Consider the following 22,049-nt stretch of genomic DNA (forward strand, 5'->3'; position numbering starts at 1 on the left):
AGCAGGGAGGTTCTACTGCAGTTGGTACAGGTCTTGGTGTGACACACACCTGGAGTATTGCGTACAGTTTTGGTCTCCAAATCTGAGGAAGGACATTATTGCCATAGAGGGAGTGCAGAGACGGTTCACCAGACTGATTCCTGGGATGTCAGGACTGTCTTATGAAAGAAAGACTGGATAGACTTGGTTTATACTCTCTAGAATTTAGAAGATTGAGAGGGGATCTTATAGAAACTTACAAAATTCTTAAGGGGGTTGGACAGGCTAGATGCAGGAAGATTGTTCCCGATGTTGGGGAAGTCAGGACAAGTGGTCACAGCTTAAGGATAAGGGGGAAATCCTTTAAAACCGAGATGAGAAGAACTTTTTTCACACAGAGAGTGGTGAATCTCTGGAACTCTCTGCCACAGAGGGTAGTTGAGGCCAGTTCATTTTCTATATTTAAGAGGGAGTTAGATGTGGCCCTTGTGGCTAAGGGGATCAGGGGGTATGGAGAGAAGGCAGGTACGGGATACCGAGTTGGATGATCAGCCATGATCATATTGAATGGCGGTGCAGGCTTGAAGGGCCGAATGGCCTACTCCTGCACCTAATTTCTATGTTTCTATGTTTTTATGTTTCATAGATCCCTGAAAGTGGTAACACAAGTCAATACAGTGATAAAGAAAGCATATGGTATGCTTGCCTTCTTCAGTCTGAGCATGGAATAAAAGAGTTATGGAGTCCAGTTGCAACCTTGTAAAGCAGTGGTTAAGCAGTATTTGGAGTATTGTGTGCAGTTCTATACGTCCCATTACAGGAAGGATGTGAAGGCTTTTGAGAGGGTGCAGAGGAGATTTACAGAATGCTGCTTTGATTAGAGGGTATTGGCTATAAGGATATTAGATATATTATTATATGATTGTAAAACATATTAGATGTATGTTTTTTTCTAGAGAATCAGAGACCTGATAGGAGTATATAAAATCTTGAGAGTCACAGGGTAGATTCACCACCTATTTCCTACAATGGAAATGCCAAAAACTAGTGGGCGTAACTTTAAGGTGAAAGGGGCATAATTTAAAGGAGATGTTTGGGAAATATTTCTTTTATATAGAGGGGTGGGTGCTTAAACATGCTGCCAGGGTTAGTGGTGGAGGCAGTTACAATTGTAGCATTTAGCAGGCTTTTAGATACGCACAAGCAGAGAAAGACTGGACTGAGGAAAGACATTATTGCCATAGAGGGAGTACAGATAAGGTTCACCAGACTGATTCCTGGGATGGCAGGACTTTCATATGAAGAAAGACTGGATAGATTTGGCTTGTACTCGCTAGAATTTAGAAGATTGAGGGGGGATCTTATAGAAACTTACAAAATTCTTAAGGGGTTGGACAGGCTAGTTGCAGGAAGATTATTCCCGATGTTGGGGAAGTCCAGAACAAGGGGTCACAGTTTAAGGATAAGAGGGAAATATTTTAGGACCGACGTGAGAAAAACATTTTTTACACAGAGAGTGGTGAATCTGCGGAATTCTCTCTAGTTGAGGCCAGTTCATTGGCTATATTTAAGAGGGAAGTAGACGTGGCCCTTGTGGCTAAAGGGATCAGGGGGTATGGAGAGAAAGCAGGTATGGGATATTGATTTGGATATTGAAAAGGAATTGGTGTCAAATGAAATCTGCATGCCCCAAGGATATATAGAGATTTTTTTAAAACATGGATTAGTGCTAGTAGGGTAAGATTTTTGCCTATGTTGCATTTTATCAGTATGATTATAACCATATTTCAGTAACTATAGATTGCAATGGCATGTAGATTGTCAATATTTTGTCAGGTAGCTGGGAAGTCTTCATCCCCTCAGCTCCAGCGCTGAATGGTGCCAACATTGCATCTGCGGTCTACAAGGGGACAAACAAAATTTTAAAAATAAACAATGGCTTATAGATTGAGGGGGGATCTTATAGAAACTTACAACATTCTTAAGGGGTTGGACAGGCTAGATTCAGGAAGATTGTTCCCGATGTTGGGGAAATCCAGAACAAGGGGTCACAGTTTAAGGATAAGGGGGAAATCTTTTAGGACCGAGATGAGAAAAACAATTTTCACACAGAGAGTGGTGAATCTGTGGAATTCTCTGCCTCAGAAGGTAGTTGAGGCCAGTTCATTGGCTATATTTAAGAGGGAGTTAGATGTGGCCCTTGTGGCTAAAGGGATCAGGTGGTATGGAGAGAAGGCAGGTACAGGATACTGAGTTGGATAATCAGCCATGATCATATTGAATGGCGGTGCAGGCTCGAAGGGCTGAATGGCCTACTCCTGCACCTAATTTCTATGTTTCTATGCCTTTTCTCTTTTCAAATGCAGCATGTTTATAGTATGATCATAGATCAGCGGTCAGAATTTGCCACACCCTTTTCCTTGGGCTCAAATCTGGCATATTTGATCCTGGAAAATGAACCAAATTTAAGAAAATGCTTTGAAAGCAGTATATTATAATAAGATAATGATTTCCAGGAAATGCTACACTTGTCACTTTATCTCCCCCCTCGACTCCATCCAAGGACCCAAGCAGTCTTTCCAGGTGAGGCAGAGGTTCACCTGCACCTGCATCTCCTCCAACCTCATCTATTGCATCCACTGCTCGAGGTGTCAACTGCTCTACATCGGCTTGGCGATCGCTTCGCCCAACACCACCGTACAGTTCGCATTAACCAACCCGATCTCCCGGTGACTCAGCACTTCAACTCCCCCTCCCATTCCGTATCTGACCTTTCTGTCCCGGGCCTCCTCCATGGCCGGAGTGAGTCCCACCGCAAATTGGAGCAGCAGCACCTCATATTTTGCTTGCGTAGTTTACACCCCAGCGGTATGAACATTGACTTCTCCAATTTCAGGTAGTCCTTGCTTTCTCCCTCCTTTCCCTCCACTTCCCAGCTCTCCCACAGCCCACTATCTCTGCCTCTTCCTTTCTTCTTCCCCCCCCTCCCACATCAGTCTGAAGGATAGTCTTGAACCGAAACGTCACCTATTCCTTCGCTCCATAGATGCAGCCTCACCCGCTGAGTTTCTCCAGCATTTTTGTCTACCTTTGATTTTTCCAGCATCTACAGTTCTTTCTTAAACATTTTTTCCATTGTAAATGTGCTCGAGAAAACTGTTAGATTTAAGGTTAAAAATCTCAACCACACACTGTAATAATTAAACTATGGCACAGTTTGGTAAAGAAGAAGAGTGCGTTGCTGTACTTCTGTTTCTGTACTGAAGCTGGGATGTAATGTTAAAATTGTACAAGGCATTGGTGAGACCAATTCTGGAGTATGGTGTACAATTTTGGTCGCCCAATTATAGGAAGGATGTCAACAAAATAGAGAGAGTACAGAGGAGGTTTACTAGAATGTTGTCTGGGTTTCAACAACTAAGTTACAGAGAAAGGTTGAATAAGTTAGGTCTTTATTCTCTGGAGCACAGAAGGTTAAGGGGGGACTTGATAGAGGTCTTTAAAATGATGAGAGGGATAGATAGAGTTGATGTGGATCAGCTTTTCCCTTTGAGAATAGGGAAGATTCAAACAAGGGGACATGACTTCAGAATTAAGGGAACAGAAGTTTAGGGGTAACATGAGGGGGAACTTCTTTACTCAGAGAGTGGGAGCGGTGTGGAATGAGCTTCCAGTGGAAGTGGTGGAGGCAGGTTCGTTGGTATAATTTAAAAATAAATTGGACAGGCATATGGATGAGAAGGGAATGGAGGGTTATGGTATGAGTGCAGGCAGGTGGGACTAAGGGAAAAAAGTTGTTCGGCACGGACTTGTCTGGTCGAGATGGCCTGTTTCCGTGCTGTAATTGTTATATGGTTATATGGTACTTTATTCATTCCATTTTTAATATTAAAATGTGGTAGAAGTCACATCAATGTAAATCATCATAATAATGCACAAATGTTGCTTTCTGGTTCCTTTTTAAATGTTACTATGCAAGCAGAAAGCAGATTAATTTACGATGGCCCACATCTAAAACTTTGAAGATAGACACTAAAAGCTGGAGTAACTCAGCAGGACTTTCAGCATCTCTGGAAAGAAGGAATGGGTGACGATTCGGGTTGAGACCCTTCTTCAAACTTTGATACTTTGACCCAATGAGAACTTGATTCCCAATGAGGCCAAATGGGAATCAGGATCACTAATTAATTAAATTAAAATTAAAGGAAAAAAAAAAAATCCATGTTTCATCTGAGGACTGGTGACAGGTCAAAGTACTGATCTATCAAATGCTTTATAATTAAATTGAATTTAAAATGCTGCATATTCTCGATCAATCTGTCCTAAACTTTTCAGTGACCCTTTGCCCTTTTCGAAGGCCTCATTATATTGTTCAATGGTTCTTTTTTGTCATGTATGCATAGCACACAGAAATTCTTCTGCACAAACCACAAATGCACAGTTGACATAGTTTGGCGCCATTTACAAGGGAAAAGTCCAAAGTCTGGACCACATGCTGAAAGTACCAGCGCCTGCAGTTAACCAGCATCTGCAGTTCCTTCCTACACATAGAGTCCGTCATGTTTTTAGCCGGTTGCCAGATTTGCTCCTGCATGGCTCCACGGAAAAATGTCCACGAGAGCCCCGCGTACCGACGAGCAGCCATTACCTTAAATCTCCGAGTTCGAATCAAGGCAAACTCGGAAGAACTCTTTGAATTAACTCGTACAGTCGGACAGGGCTTTAATTCTAGCAAATCTCCCCCACCAGGATATTGAATTTCCATCCAGTTCAGATGCAACCAGATCTTCTTGTACTGGCCATCCCTAACACAGAAGACATAGATGCATAGAGTTATATAACATGGAAACTTGACCTTTGACCCAACATCCATAACAACCAAGATGCCCCATCTAACCTCATCCCATTTGCCTGCATTTAATCCATTTCCCACCCAAACCGTTCCTCTTTACGTACCTGGCCAAGAATCTTTTAAATATTGTTATTGTACTTGTCTTAACTGCTCTCTCTGGTTCCATATACCCACGACCCTCTGTGTGAAAACGTTGCATCTCAGAATATGGTAACTGTTATTACTAATCTATGAAATGTTTTGTGTATTTTCCACTTTGCATGGAAGAGGATTAGCGACCTCTCACTTCAGTTTTGATGATATATTATGCAATATCCTCATGGGGAACCAATGTGAATGAAAGAGAAATGACTCATCAGAGCGCTTTAGATTTTGCAGAGTGCAGAAGTGTTTGACTGACATTTCTTTGTCGTAAAAGCTTTGCTGAATAACAAAGGCTACATCCATATGCAACTGTATTCTTTCAGTCAAAACACGTCAAAGCATTTCCAACACAAATTCAGCATGGTGACGTTGTATAGGCAATCCTGCCCACGGGAAACAGGGATAGAGAACATCCTTCATTCTTAAAGATTACATCACTGTCTCCTTTCATGAACTGTGGGACTCCTATTCCCTACAAAGGTTCATAAGTTCATTGGAAAATATTTAGGCCACTCGGCCCATCAAGTCTACTCCGCCATTCAATCATGGCTGATCTATCTTTCCCTCTCAACCCCATTCTCCTGTATTCTTCCCATCGCCTCTGACACCCGTACTAATCAAGAATCTATCTCTGCCTTAAAAATATCCATTGACAGCTCCAAAGCCTTCTACGGCAATGAGTTCCACAGATTCACCACACTCTGACTAAAGAAATCCCTCCTCATCTCATTCCTAAAGGAACGTCCTGTTATTCTCAATATGTCCTCTGGTCCTAGACTCAGCCACTAGTGGAAACATCCTCTCCACATCCACTCTATCCAGGCTTACATCTGCTCGCAAGACACACATCCATTACGTGGCTTGAGAAGTAATCCAGAGTACTGTTGAGATCCTTCTGAATCTTCTGTCTACTCCCTACTCGTTGTGCAGGATTCCATCCATTATTTTCTACTAGTGTCATTAATAACAATATGTATAATAACCTATGGCTGCTCACACTCCCTCTTGAGAATTTTCTGCAACTGCTCAGAGATATTGCCCTCCATAATGTTTGGGACAAAGACCCATCATTTATTTATTTGCCTCTGTACTCCACAATTTGAGATTTGTAATAGAAAAAAATCACATGTGGTTAAAGTGCACATTGTCAGATTTTAATAAAGGCCATTTTTATACATTTTAGAAACATAGAAACATAGAAAATAGATACAGGAGTAGGCCATTCGGCCCTTCGAGCCTGCACCGTCATTCAATATGATCATGGCTGATCATCCAACTCAATATCCTGTACCTGCCTTCTCTCCATACCCCCTGACCCCTTTAGCCACAAGGGCCACATCCAACTCCCTCTTAAATATAGCCAATGAACTGGCCTCAACTACCTTCTGTGGCAGAGAGTTCCAGAGATTCACCACTCTCTGCGTGAAAAATGTTTTTCTCTGTTTTGAACTTTATTATTCTCCATTTTGAATGTTCCATTTCTGGATTAATTTTAAGATGAAACGTAATCTTGGCAAACTAACCAGTAGCCCTGTGTGAATACATACATCAGATGAACTGGAGTGATTCAAGATGGCAGGCCACCATTATTTTGCCGGTGATACCTGCAACCTGCAAATCTTTCAACGAAAAATCAAGTTATGCGTTGACAGAAGTGGCAATGAAATGTGAAGTAGAATAATATCTAAGGAAAAACAGAAAATATGTTAAACATAAATCTAAACATCATTGCAGATGACACAAAGCTGGGTGGCTGTGTGAACTGTGAGGAAGATGCTATGAGAATGACTTGGACATATTGGGGGAGTGGGCAGATGCATGGCAGATGAAGTTCAATGCAGATAAATGTGAGGTTATCCACCCTGGTAGCAAAAACAGGAAGGCAGATTACTATCTAAATGCCGTCAAGTTGGGAAAAGGGGAAGTACAACGGGATCTGGGGGTCCTTGTACATCAGTCTATGAAAGTAAGCATGCAGGTACAACAGGCAGTGAAGAAAGCGAATGGCATGTTGGCCTTTATAACAAGAGGAATCGAATATAGGAGCAAAGAAGTCCTTCTGCAGTTGAACAGAGCCCTAGTGAGACCACACCTGGAGTTTTGTGTGCAGTTTTGGTCCCCTAATTTGAGGAAGGGCATTCTTGCTATTGAGGGAGTGCAGCGTAGGTTTACAAAGTTAATTCCTGGGATGGCGGGACTGTCATATGCTGAGAGAATGGAGCAGCTGGGCTTGTACACTCTGGAGTTTAGAAGGATGAGAGGATATCTCATTGAAACATATAAGATTCTTAAGGGCTTGGACACGCTAGAGGCAGGAAACATGTTCCCGATGTTGGGGGAGTCCAGAACCAGGGGCCACAAACCAGTTTAAGAATAAGGAGTAAGTCATTTAGAACAGAGACGAGGAAACACTTTTTCTCACAGAGAGTTGTGAGTCTGTGGAATTCTCTGCCTCAGAGGGCGGCGGAGGCAGGTTCTCTGGATGCTTTCAAGAGAGAGCTAGATAGGGCTCTTAAAGATAGCGGAGTCAGGGGATATGGGGAGAAGGCAGGAACGGGGTACTGATTGGGGATGATCAGCCATGATCACATTGAATGGCGGTGCTGGTTCGAAGGGCCGAATGGCCTACTCCTGCACCTATTGTCTATTGTCTATTGTCTAAAGTAGAAATCATGGAACTAATTTGAATCCCTGTCAATATAATAGGATAATTAAGTCGTGCAAGATTTTGTTTGAGAGGGTGAAAGGAGAGATTGTAAACTATGAATTGCCATTTGATTTACATTTATGTCATTTGCATATTGCCGTGCAGAACAGCTGAATGTGCTGCTGAGCAAAATCAGCTCCAGCATTGCAGTAACTATTAGTAATTGGTACATGGTGCACATGAAGTGAGACAAGCTATGAGTTGAATGCAGCCAACTGCATAATCAAACACACCTGCATGTACATATCAAATGGAAATCACATACTGAGACCCTAATAACTGTTCACTACCGAGTGGGATTTATCCACTTCATATATTTCATGCAGCAAAACCCGTTCCATGGATACTTAATAAGGAGGACTTTGAATAGCTACAGGGTTGTTGATAATAATCTTTGCATTACTAACTGATACATTTCCAAATTATAGTGTGGCTCTGCATGGTTCAAAGATTAATGGGAGAGAAATACATTTCAGTTCATTGGACATTGACACCAGTTGACAAGGAAATGTGAAGCTCCTCTGTTGAAGTCAGCTTCACTTAAATTGGGCCGGTACCGATATCGATAGATAAGACTTTAAAATAAATTGTTGGGAAGAGGGTCTTGGTGATGGGATGATTCAAAGGTTTCAAAGGTCTTTCATTGTCGAATGTACCAATTAAGATACAGTGATATGCAAATTATCATCCAGCCATACGAAAAAAAAGCAACTAGACGCACAACTACATAAAAGTTAACATAAACATCCACCACAGCAGATTCCCCACATTCCTCACTGTGAGGGAAGGCAAGAAAGTTCAATCTCCTTCCTCTTTATTCTCCCGCGGTCGGGGCAGTCGTACCATGAAGCTCCCGCGTCGGCGCGATCGAAACTCCCACGTCGGGGCGATCGAAACTCCCGCATCGGGGCGATCGAAACTCCCGCGTCGGGGCGATCGAAACTCCCGCTCGGGGCGTTCGAAACTCCCGTGGCTTGGAGTTCCCGAAGTCGGTCTCTGACCAGAGACTGCGGGCTCCATGATGTTAAAGTCCGCAGGCTCCGAGGTCGACCCCTGGCAAAGGGATTGCGAGCTCCGTGATGGTAAGTCCCGCTGCCACCCACGGTGGAGCTCTCAAAATCGTTCTCCAGCAAAGGCCGGCAACTCCTCGCTGTTAGGCTGCAGTGCGGACAGAGATACGATACGGTAAAAAATAGTTTCTCCGTCGAGGTAAGAGATTAGAAAAAGTTTCCCCTAATTCACCCCCCCCTCCCCCCCCACATAAAACAAGCTAAAGAACACTGTAGTAGGCCCCCCCCTCGGTCATGACAGACCATGGGGTGATGCATCCTAGTTGTTGGCCGTTTGCTCCAAACCTCAGCTGGAGCAGCGTCGCTTGTGGCTGAAGAGACCAATGCGGGGGTGACAGTCTCTGTGGCAAAGGTCACATTTGCGTGTGGTCTCTGGTTTGTTGAAGTTGCTGCGCTCCTTTCTGCGTGCCCGCTTGTCTGCCGCTGCGTTCATCAGTTTCTCTTCCCCCGTTTTGAGATGTTGGTTCAGGGTACATCTCCACCTCGTGCGGTCAGCTGCAAGGCTCTCCCAGGACTCCACATCGATGTCGAGCGCCTTCATATCTCTCTTACAGATATCCTTGTAACGTAGCTGGGGGCGGCCGATGGTTCTCCTCCCAGATGTCAACTCTCCATAGAGGATGTCTTTTGGAATACGGCCATCCTCCATGCGGTGGGCATGGCCAAGCACAAGACGGGATCTTGGCGTTGGACACTCTGTCTTGCCAGGATATGTCCAGGATATGGCGGATGCTTCTCAGGTGGAAGGTGTTGAGTCTTCTCTCCTGCCTGGCTTATGTAGTCCATGTCTCACTGCCGTACAGCAGCGTGCTGTCGACACAGGCGTTGTAGACTGCTATCTTTGTCTTCACTGTCAGCTTTGGGTTGGACCACACTCGAGTTGTGAGGCGAGCGAGAATTGTAGCTGCTTTCCCGATCCTCTTATCAATCTCTGTGTCCAAGGAGAGGTTGTCGGTGATGGTGGAGCCGAGGTACGTGAACTGATGGACGGCATCAGATTCAGATTCAGATTCAGATTCAATTTAATTGTCATTGTCAGTGTACAGTACAGAGACAACGAAATGCATTTAGCATCTCCCTTGAAGAGCGACATAGCAAACGATTTGAACTAAAAAATAAATAATAAGTGGGGGGGGGGGGGGGGGCTAAAGAACACTGTAGTTGGCAGTCACCGAGGTACGTTGTTGAGTAGAGTGACAGCCGCCGGAAAGAAGCTGTTCCTCGACCTGCTGGTTCGGCAATGGAGAGACCTGTAGCGCCTCCCCGCCTCCCGGATGGTGGGAGGGTAAACAGTCCATGGTTGGGGTGAGAGCAGTCCTTGGTGATGCTGAGCGCCCTCCGCAGACAGCGCTTGCTTTGGACAGACTCAATGGAGGGGAGCGTGGAACCGGTGATGCGTTGGGCAATTTTCACCACCCTCTGCAATGCCTTCCGGTCGGAGACAGAGCAGTTGCCATACCATACTGTGATGCAGTTGGTAACATAGCTGGGCTCTCGATGGTTCTGCTCCCAGATGTAGAAGTTCACCAGGATCTGAGGAGACAGACGGACCTTCTTCATGCGGTCCTCATGAAGAAGAGACGAGTAGATGACATTCTTGATCCTGAGTAGATTGTATTGTTTGTCCAAGAGAGGTCATCGGAGATGTGGACTGGCCAGGAACCTGAACTAGAAACACGTTCCACCTCCGTCTTGCCAGTTAATGTCCAGGATGGGGGCGGATGCGTGCCACCTCTGGAAACTTCCTGAAGTCTACTCTGAGCTGGCCTATGTGGTCCATCTTCACTGAGTACAGGGCCAGGCTGTTGTCAGCGCACCATGCTGCTAAGTGCTGGACCTCCTCCCTGTAGGCCAGCTCAGCGTTGTTGCTGATGAGGCCAATCTGCCTTTGTATCATCTTGCATACTTGATGATGGTGTTAGTACCATGTGACAGGTGTGCAGTCATACGTGAAGAAGTAGAGGAGAGGGGGGCTAAAGTTCATAGTCATCGATGGTGATGACAGGTGGCGCCTCTGTATCCTGCCCCAGGACGTTCGTCTTCTTCAGGCTGATAGTCAGTCCTTGCATGCCAGATAGAAGCGGTCCATCAGTGACTGTAGTTCCTGCTGGGGTGTGGGACACAACTGCAGCGTCATCAGCAAACAACATGTCTCTGATGAGAGCTTCACGGACCATTGCCTTTGCTCTGAGGCGGGTGAGGTTGACGAGCCTGCCAACTGATCCAGTACGCAGGTAGATCCCCTCAGTTGCAATGCCGAAGGTATGTTTCAGAAGCAGAGCGAAGAAAATCGCAGAGTGTGGGAGAGAGGACGCAGCCTTGTTTGATGCCACTGCGGATGTCGAAGGGCTCAGTGAAGCTGCCATTGAACTGCACTGTCCTCTTTGTGTTGATGTGGAAGGATTCTATCCTGCTCTGCAGTTTTGGTGGGCAGCCGATCTTAGAGAGCCTTAAATAGGCCACCTCTGCTGACGAGGTTGAACACCTTGGTGAGGTCAATGAAAGCAACATACAGGGGCATCGGCTGTTCCCTGCACTCCTCCTGGAGCTGGCGAAGGGAGACGACCATGTCCACTGTTGACCTTCCAGCTGGGAAACCACACTGTGACACTGGGTAGACAGGTTCTGCCAGCTTCTGCAGGCGGATCAAGATGACCCGAGCAAAGACCTTGCCGACGATGTTGAGGAGGGAGATGCCTCTGTAGTTGTTGCGGTCGCTTCTCCCACCCTTGTTCATGTAGAGGGGAATGATCTTGGCATCCCTTATGTCCTTCTGTACAGCTCCTTGCCAGAACTGGCAGAGGACTGCATACAACGGAAGCAGTAAGGTAATCTTGCAATGCTTGATCAGGTCAGGGGGAATCCCGTCGCTGCCTGGGGCTTTGCCTGAGGCCAGGCTGTCAATGGCCTTGCTGAGCCCTTCCACCATCGGCTCTGCGTCTAACTCATCCATGGTCGGCAGGCACTCGATGGCATCAAGGGCTGAGGGGGACACAGTGTTCTCTCTCGGGTAGAGGTCGGAGTAGTGTTCCACCCATCTCTCCATCTGCTGGCATTCGTCTGTGATTACTTCCCCAGTGGAGGATTTGAGGGGGGCTGTCTTGCTCTGGACTGGTCCTAGTGCCGTCTTAATGCCGTCATACATTCCCCTGGTGTTCCCTGTTATGGCGGCCGTCTGGATGTCCTCACTAAGCAGTGTCCTATAGTCATTGGCACAACGCCTGGCAGTCTGCTGAACCTTGCTCCTGGCAGACCTGAGGATCAGCAGGTTCTTCTCGTTAGCTGACCACTTGTACTCAGCTAGGGAGACGCGCTTGGTTTCGATGATGGGAGTCATCTCGGTCGACTTGTCCTCAAACCAGTCATGCATCTTTGTGGTCTTCTTCCCAAAGCTAGACAAGGCTGCATGGTGTCCCGCAGAATTTCCCACTTCTCTGTTGCAGAATCTCCAGGGCAAGAGGTGCCGAGTTCTCTCTCAAAAGCCTCTGCAAAACTGTTGCACAAAGTCTGGACGTGGCATCTTACTGACATCGATGCGGGGGTTCCCCTGCTTCTTGGTACGGTAAAACCTCTTTGGTTACAACTTGAACTTGCAACACACCAAGGAGTGGTCTGTGTCGCATTCCGCACTGTGGTAGGAAAGTGTGTGGAGAACTTTCTTTATGGCAGCACATCTGACTAGGATCAGATCCAGTTGATGCCAATGCTTTGAGCGTGGGTGTCTCCAGGAAACCTTGTGCTGGGGCTTTGTCTGGTAGTACGAGTTGGCGATGCACAGGTCACGGTAAGTGGATCAAGTGCTCAAGCAGTCGATGTCCGTTCTCATTCATCTTGTCCACACCAAACTGCCCAAGGCAGGAAGACCATGATTCGCGGTCTGTGCCCACTCTGGTGTTGAAGTCGCCCAGGTTAACAAGTTCTTTCTTGCTGGGAATGCTGCTGATGGTGGATGCGAGGTTCTCATAGAACTCGTCCTTTGTGTCTGATGTGGAGGACAGTGTTGGGGCAAACACGCTGACAAGGGTGACCGGGCCTGCGGTGGTGTTGAGGCAGAGTCAGGAGTCGCTCTGAGCCATTACGGCCTGGTTCCACCGTGTTCAGCAGGCTGTTCCTTACTGCGAAGCCTACTCCATGCTCTCTGTGCTTGTCAGAGTCCTTCCCCTGCCAGTAAAACGTATACTCCTTCTCCTTCAGTGTGCCCGAGTCTGCCAGCGTTGCTTCCTGAATGGTGGCTATGTCTACGTTGAGTCTCTTGAGCTCGTCGTTTATGACAACTGTTTTCCTGGAATCGCTGATGTCCTGTCGGTTTTCGGAGAGGCCGGTCATCATTGGCCGGTTATTCCAACTTCCCTGTTTTAGAGCTGGTCTCGTTTGATGTGTTCTTTTGTTGGTAGGTGCGAAGGTTGCGATCAGTTTGGCACCAGCGCCATCGCAGGAGCTGCCAGAGCGAGGTTGTGGACAACAGCGAACTGCTTTAGGGGTTCCGACTACGGATTTTCTTGAGATTTACTCCTGGAGCCTTTTCAATGACTGGATATGGCCACAAGGTGGTGGAGGTTTTACATCAGAGTTTTCCCTCTCCTAGATGGACTGCCTTCCCAGGCTGATGAGCCCCATCTGCCCGAACAGCAGATGTAAAGAACAGCAGATGTAAAGAACAGTAAAACAGCAGATGTAAAGAACAGCAGATGTTAAAACATACATTTAACACATATTATTAAAACACAAAGAAGGAAAGGACAGACAGACTGTTGGTGAGGCAGCCATTGGTGGCACCACTCGGTGGTTGTTTTGAGAACGAAATGGGTAACAATAATGAAGGGAAGATGCAGGTATACAATTAAATCCCATAGACGGAGCAAATTCACACAGTCAAGTTCAAGTTCAAATAGGACAATGCAATTCTTGCTTTGCTTCAACACACAGAACATAGTAGGCATTTACCACAAAAAGATCAGTGTGTCCATATACCGCAATATAAATATATACACACATGAATAAATAAAATGATAAAGTGCAAATAACAGATAATTGGTTATTAATAATTTTTATTAAGTTTTGTCCGAGCCAAGTTTAATAGCCTGATGGCTGTGGGGAAGTAGCTATTCCTGAACCTGGTTTTTGCAGTCTTCAGGCTCCTGTACCTTCTACCTGAAGGTAGCAGGGAGATGAGTGTGTGGCCAGGATATTGTGGGACTTTGATGATACTGCCAGCCTTTTTGAGGCAGCGACTGCGATAAATCCCCTCGATGGAAAGAAGGTCAGAGCCGATGATGGACTGGGCAGTGTTTACTACTTTTTTTGTAGTCTTTTCCTCTCCAGGGCACTCAAGTTGCCGAACCAAGCCACGATGCAACCGGTCAGCATGCTCTCTACTGTTCACCTGTAGAAGTTAGAGAGTCCTCCTTGACAAACCGACTCTCCGAAGTCACAGCTAAAATGTGCATATGTCACACATACACCACTGGAGGTCAGGGTTGAATACAATTTACTGGAGCTGTGCAGCAGCAGCTTTATTAGTTGTGCCACTAAGCCACCCAAAGGTAACAAATTAACTGACAAGAGGAAGAGGGAAAATAGGGATTGGAGACAAAACAGCCTAACATCAGTTACAGGTAAAATCTGAGAATTGTTATTCTTAGAATTAATAAGGAACAGCTAATGGGGCAAAAGAAAGTAAAATCGACAAGTTAAATCAACCTGGATGGATGAACTGTAGGGATTTTCCAGTCTGTGATTATCAGAATTGATAGGAGAACCAGTAGATTTGTGTTTGGTACCTGCAGCAGTCCTACAATACAGTCCTCAAAAATTAACATATAGGAATGGAGGTGATATACTGTCAAGTATTAGACAGATAACATAATCTGGGAATAAACGGGTTATTGGAGACACAAGCAACTGCAGATGCTGGTTTACAATCAAAGAGACAAAGTGGTGGAGTAACTCAGCATTTCAGGCAGCATCTCTGGAGAACATGGATAGGTGATGCTTTGGGTTAGGACCGTTCTTCAGACTAATTATGAAACGACATTGTCAGGTTGAGAGATTGCCACTCATTATGTGCATAGGAATTGGTACTGGAACCCTAGCTGTTCACAACCTATACCCAACGATTTGGATAAAAGGCCATTTAATATACACAAGCTTGCTGATAATGCAAAGTTTGTCGGCAGTATGGGTTGTAAGGTGGAGGCTTTGAAGGATTCTAGACAAATGTTCAAGGATAAAGCAGATGTAATGAAACATGGAAAAATGTCAGTCCATCCACTTTGGGGAAAATGTTGAGTATGATTCAAGATTCAAGATTCATGAGAGTTTATTGCCCCAGATATTGTCCCAGATAGGACAATGAAATTCTTGCTTTGCTTCAGCACAACAGAATATAGTAAGCATGAATACAGAACAGATCAGTGTGTCCATATACCAGTTTGAGAGATGCTGGTGTTCAGAGATAACTGAGTGCCTTACACTTGAATCCCTCAATGTTAACGAGTTGATGTAGCAAGCAACTTGAAAAGTCAGTGCTATGTGGCCTTGTCGGAAGCTTAAAAGTAAAGACAAGTCATTACAATTCCATAGGGCCCTAGCTGGAGGCCTGGGGACCTGGAGTGGAGAACACAGGATAGACACAATATTCACTGGGATTTAGGAGGGGATCTTATAGAAACATATAAAATTCTTAAGGGATTGGACAGGCTGGATGCAGGAAAAATGTTCCCCATGTTGGGGGAGTCCAGGACCAGGGGTCACAGTGTAACAATAAGGAGTAGGCCATTTAGGACTGAAATGAAGAAAACATTTTTTCACCCAGAGAGATATTAATCCGTGGAATTCTCTACCACAGAAGGCAGTGGAGGCCAATTCACTGGATGTTATCAAGAGTGAGCGAGCAGATGGGACTACCATAGATGGGGCATCTTGGTCGGCAATGGCAAGTTGGGACTAAAGCACTTTTTCCATACCCCATGTCTCTAATAACAATGATTGATTGATCCTAAGCCGGTTCCTCCTTCAAATTGCATTTTTGGGGTATGAAGCTTGTTAAACAATGCAAGTTAGGTTGACAAGGGTGAAAGCAGAAACAGGGTACCAATTTTGGATGATCAGCCATGATCATACTGAATGGCAGTGATGGCTCGAAGGGCCGAATGACCAACTATTGCACCTATTTTCTGTGTTTCTATGACAACGTTTTTTCCAGAATAGTTATATCTTGCTGGATTCCTGCCTTTTAGTTATTTTACTGATATTTGCATCATTGTTTACTATTTGATCATTTAGTTCAAAGCATGCAGATATTTGGGGATAAGGAATTAGCCCACATGGGAGCGTAGACACTTCGTAGTAATGGTGAATAGATCATTATTAAAATTAAGAGGCTACAATTTATAACTGGGAGTAAATTAATCTGGCATCATCTTGCCATGCTATGTTAATTAGACCATATTACAGCATAGAAACAGGCCATTCGGCCCACAATGTCCGTGCCATTCATGATACATAGTTAAATTAATTTTATCTGCCTTCGCTTGATCCATTCCCTGCATATCCACGTGGTTAAGACGCTTAAATGCTTATTCACTTGAATTCACATGCTTAAATCTTATCCACCTCCACCACCACCCCCGGCAGCGACGTTTATTTGCCCATAAACTATCACTCGATTGCGGTTTTTAACATTTCCTTCCGTTCATTGTCGTTTCTCGGAGCTACAAGTAAATATCATGCAGTTTGTGCAGAATGAAACGTTGATACAGCTTCTTACCATTTGGTGCGCTCCTGAACCATTTTTATTTTGTAACTGAACGCGATTATCAGATTGTACATTTTCAGTAAAAGAGGAAGATTCGCACTGCTGGGTGTAGAGGGAACCGGGGGTGAGTAACACGCAATAAGATTCATGTGGATCAACATACTCTATTTCCTCGTTTAGAGGTAGTTCTGTAAATTGTTTGCGGGCTTTAATACGGAGTCATGTTCTGGACTCTTTCGCTGTTCCTTCGCGAAGATGATCACACCAGCGATCCTGTTGCCCACTTTGAACTGAGAAATGATGCAAATGAATTGTTTCTGCAAAAGATGCGTCGATAGAGCGAGAGATCGCGCGTTCCTCCTGGACTCTGGTGGGGGATTCCGTGTCGATGAAGGAACTAACCATAGACTCCAGGGAATCGGTGGGCTTTTCCACCGGCTGTACTAGGTATTAGGTACTAGCTGTACCCCAAATACTGCAGGCGAAGGCCAGGAGCGGGGCTTGACTCTCGGGTGCAGGTGAGAAGTAACATCTCCGTCGTTTGTCTAGTGGAAGAATGTGCTTCCTTCCTCCTTTCAGTACAACACTGCCGCTTTGACTAGGTTAAATGCAGTTTGTACCATTGGTAGTTTAAGCTCCGCCACCTTGTTTTAAACATGTAACATAATTGAAGCAGGTAACAACATTTTGTTGCCGATTACATTTCACTTATTTTTTAAATCCTAAATGACTTGGAAATGCTTACATTAATTTTATGAAACTAAATGATCTTATGGCGTTATTGATTCCGGGTGGAATTGATGATCTTTCAACCATTGAGTAATTGGCTTTTTCTGATTTACACAAAAATCGATTCCCTTTCCCAGCGAGAATATGTCCAGGTAAATGGGCCGTTTTTTATAAACTAAAGCCCGCTTTTATTGACGATGTCATGAGAGCAGTTAGAAGTATTGTCTACTGTTGGCGTTCAGTGACCCAAATCTGGCAGAATAGATTCCAGAGAGTTTATTGTCATGTGGCCCAGATAGGACAATGAAATCCTTGCTTTGCTTCAGCATAACAGAATATTTTAAGCATACATAAATACAGAACGGATCAGTGCGTTCATATACCATTGAATATATATAGACACACATACATAGCATATAAAGTGCAATAGGCTATTAAAGTTCAGATTTTTGTTTGGGTTGAGTTTAATAGTCTGATGGCTGTGGGGAAGAAACTGTTCCTGAACCTGGATGTTGCAGATTTCAGGCTCCTGTGCCTTCTACCTGAAGGCAGCGGAGAGACGAGTGTGTGGCCAGGATGGTGTGGGTCCTTGAGGATGCTGAATAATGATGTTAGACGCAAAAAGCTGGAGTAACTCAGTGGGCTAGATAGCATCTCTGGAGAAAAGAAATATGTGACGTTTCGGGTCGAGACCCTTCTTCAGACTCTAGAGATGCAGCCTGACCCGCTGAGCTACTCCAGCATTATGTGTATCGCTTGGGTGTAAACCAGCATCGGCAGTTCCTTCTTACACAGAATAATGATGCTGTCTGATCCCTGTCTACCCATTGAGCACACTAGAAATAACAGTGTGGGAACACCAGTTTGGTTTGGGCACATTAAGTGAAAAGAATGAAAATATTTTTGACTTTAACCTGAAAGTAACTGGAGCACAGTGTCGGAAATTATGCTTCTATTGTGGACAACTTTGATTATATAAGAGTCCATCAATTCAATTAGTCTGGAAGGGCATGCTGACCCGAAATATCACTTATCCATGTTCTCCAGAAATTCTGACATGCTGAGTTGTTCCAGCATTGTCTGTGTTTTTGTAAACCAGCGTCTGTAGCTCTTTGTGTGGTGTTTTGTCAAGGCTGCGTGCTCAGCCCCCTGCTGTACTCACTCTATACCCATGACTGCGTAGCGAACCACAGTGCGAACTCCAACATCAAGTTCGCTGACAACACGACTATTGTGGGGCGTATCACTGATGGGGATGAGTCAGAGTACAGAAGAGAGATCGAGCAACTGTCCATATGGTGCCAGCGCAATAACCTGGCCCTCAACACCAGCAAAACCAAGAAACTGATTGTGGACTTTGGAAGGAGTAGGAGGGGGACCCACAGCCCCATTTATATCAACGGGTCGATGGTTGAAAGGGTCAAGAACTTCAAATTCCTGGGCGTGAAGATCTTTCCTGGTCTGAGAACACTAACGCAATTATCAAAAAAGCTCATCAGCGCCTCTACTTCCTGAGAAGATTACGGAGAGTCGGTTTGTCAAGGAAGACTCTCTCTAACTTCTACAGGTGCACAGTAGAGAGCATGCTGACCGGTTGCATCGTGGCTTGGTTCGGCAATTTGAGCGCCCTGGAGAGGAAAAGACTACAAAAAGTAGTAAACACTGCCCAGTCCATCATCGGCTCTGACCTTCCTTCCATTGAGGGGATTTATCGCAGTCACTGCCTCAAAAAGGCCGGCAGTATCATCAAAGACCCACACCATCCTGGCCACACACTCATCTCCCTGCTACCTTCAGGTAGAAGGTACAGGAGCCTGAAGACTGCAACAACCAGGTTCAGGAATAACTACTTCCCCACAGCCATCAGGCTATTAAACCTGGCTCGGCCAAAACTCTGATTATTAATAACCACTTTCTGTTATTTGCACTTTACCAGTTTATTTATTCATGTGTGCATATATTTATATCATGGTATATGGACACATTTATCTGTTTTGTAGTAAATGCCTACTATTTTCTGTGTGCTTCAGCAAAGCAAGAATTTCATTGTCCTATACAGGGACACATGACAATAAACTCACTTGAACTTGAACTTGTCTCCACAGTACTGTTCTATGTTCTATACATAAATTAAACACAATATTTCTACTTATGGGGAAAAATTTAACGGACCGTGTATTATGTCATCAAACAATCTAATAGGTAACTCAGAAGAAATTTCACCCAAAGAGTGGCGAGGATGAAAGATGGAAGGAGGCTCAGGTGGAATATTCCCATTGGCATGACCTGCTTAAGCCATTAGATTAGATTAGATTTGTTTATTGTCATTCAGACCTTTTGGTCTGAATGAAATTTCGTTTCCCTGCAGATACATATAATTTAAAAAATGACAAAAACACACAATCAACACAAATTTAACATCCACCACAGTGAGTTCACCAAACACCTCCTCACTGTGGTGGAAGGTAAAATCATAAAGTCTCTGTCTCTTCCCTCTTTGTTCTCCCTCTGCGCCAAGGCGACGGTTCAAACTCTGTGTAATCCTGTATAAATGCTTCCAGGGAAATATCCGGTGTTGCCATCAGTCAGGCAATCACACATCTTATTTATACCACTTATTTGTTGGTCCACAGCCATCTCTTTATGTTACATGGAATGAATTGAATTGGCTAAGGATTGGGTTAGTTGAAGGTGGGGACATCAGAAAGATCCAATAACTGCTCTGATTTAACATCATAGAAACATAGAAATTAGGTGCAGGAGTAGGCCATTCGGCCCTTCGAGCCTGCACCGCCATTCAATATGATCATGGCTGATCATCCAACTCAGTATCCTGTACCTGCCTTCTCTCCATACCCTCTGATCCCTTTAGCCACAAGGGCCACATCTAACTCCCTCTTAAATATAGCCAATGAACTGGCCTCGACTACCCTCTGCGGCAGAGAGTTCCAGAGATTCACCACTCTCTGTGTGAAAAAAGTTCTTCTCATCTCGGTTTTAAAGGATTTCCCTGCAGATACATACATGAATAATTTTAGGATACAATTACTCAGGTAAAACTTGATTACTTATGCTGGAAATTAATTGTAATAATGTAAGGAATTGATTTTGGACTTGAATGCTTGTACCTGTTAATTAGCTTATTGAAACATTTAAAATATTTGATAGTTTATTGGAGAAATGTATTGGCACGTAAAATTCAAAACACAACAATATTGCACGCCGTGGATTGGAAACTTTGTGTGTTACATTTGAACGGTTGAGAAGTTGTCATACTTCCTGCAGTGTCTTCCTGTACAGTGTGAGAACCTAGTTTAACCTTCAATGTAGTTTGAAGAGGGCCCTCAGGTTAAAATTCTAAATTGGGGCGAGGCCAATTTTGATGGTATTAGACAAGAAATCACTAAAGTTTAGTTTTGTTTAGAGATACAGTGTGGAAACAGGCCATTCGGCCCACCAAGTCTGCACCAACTAGCGATCCCTGCACATTAATACCATCCAAGCACACTAGGGTCAATTTTAGATTTATACCAAGCCAATTAACCTACAAACCTGCACGTTTTTGGGACTGTGGGAGGAAACCGAAGATCCTGGAAAAAACCCAGGTGCTCGCGGGGAGAATAGAAACATAGAAACATAGAAAATAGGTGCAGGAGTAGGCCATTCGGCCCTTCGAGCCTGCACCGCCATTCAATATGATCATGGCTGATCATCCAACTCAGTATCCTGTACCTGCCTTCTCTCCATACCCTCTGATCCCACAAGGGCCACATCTAACTCCCTCTTAAATATAGCCAATGAACTGGCCTCAACTACCTTCTGTGGCAGAGAATTCCAGAGATTCACCACTCTGTGTGAAAAATGTTTTCCTCATCTCGCTCCTAAAAGATTTCCCCCTTATCCTTAAACTGTGGCCCCTTGTTCTGGACTTCCCCAACACCAGGAACAATCCTCCTGCATCTGTCCAACCCCTTAAGAATTTTGTAAGTTTCTATAAGATCCCCCCTCAATCTTCTAAATTCTAGCGAGTACAAGCCGAGTCTATCCAGTCTTTCTTCATATGAAAGTCCTGACATCCCAGGAATCAGTCTGGTGAACCTTCTCTGCACTCCCTCTATGGCAATAATGTCCTTCCTCAGATTTGGAGACCAAAACTGTACGCAATACTCCAGGTGTGGTCTCACCAAGACCCTGTACAACTGCAGTAGAACCTCCCTGCTCCTATACTCAAATCCTTTTGCTATGTATAGAATGTACAAACTCTGTACAAACAGCACCAATAGTCAGGATGGAACCCGGGTCTCTGGAGCTGTAAGTGCTGTAAGGCAGCAACTCTACTGCTGTACCACCGAGTTGATTGGAGTAGGTTGTTTACAAGGAAAGGAATGTCTTGGATTTTATTTTCAAAGTGTGATGACAAGAGTTCATAGCATGCCTGTTCCAGTTAAGGTGAAGGGTATGGCGGACATGAGAAAGGAAGCTTGGATGGTGACAGAAATTAAGGCTCTGGTCAGGAAAAAGGAGGCATGGGCCAGGTATAGGCAGCTGGGATGAAGTGTATCCTTGGAGGAGTTTTTGGAACTGAGGAGCATAATTAAGAAGGAAATCAGGACGGCAAAATGGGGCAGGAGATAGCTTTGGTAGGTAATATTAAGGGAAGTCCTAAGAGAATTTATGAGTACATTAAGGGAAAGAGGATAACTGAAGAGGGAATAGGGCTCCTCAGAAACCAATGTGGTCACCTTTTATGTGAAGCTGCAGGGAATGGGCATGATCCCAAATGAATATTTCACATTTTATTTTACCATGCAA

The 22,049-nt window shown here is 44.6% G+C and overlaps 1 protein-coding gene across 4 annotated transcripts in view; it reads left to right on the forward strand.

Moving 5' to 3' along the window:
- LOC129695891 (multiple C2 and transmembrane domain-containing protein 1-like) overlaps nucleotides 1-22,049 on the forward strand; it is a 426,884-nt gene that overhangs the window by 72,460 nt on the left and 332,375 nt on the right. Inside the window, exon 1 of one of the 4 annotated variants that reach the window (XM_055633330.1) lies at nucleotides 16,921-17,026. The exons of the other annotated variants lie outside the window; for them this stretch is intronic. The gene's annotated coding sequence lies outside the window, so the exon portion shown is untranslated. Of the gene's footprint in view, nucleotides 1-16,920; nucleotides 17,027-22,049 lie in introns of those variants that run through there. 4 annotated transcript variants of the gene reach the window in all.

This window comes from Leucoraja erinacea, chromosome 3 (assembly GCF_028641065.1).
Source record: "Leucoraja erinacea ecotype New England chromosome 3, Leri_hhj_1, whole genome shotgun sequence".
Lineage (NCBI taxonomy): Eukaryota > Metazoa > Chordata > Chondrichthyes > Rajiformes > Rajidae > Leucoraja > Leucoraja erinaceus.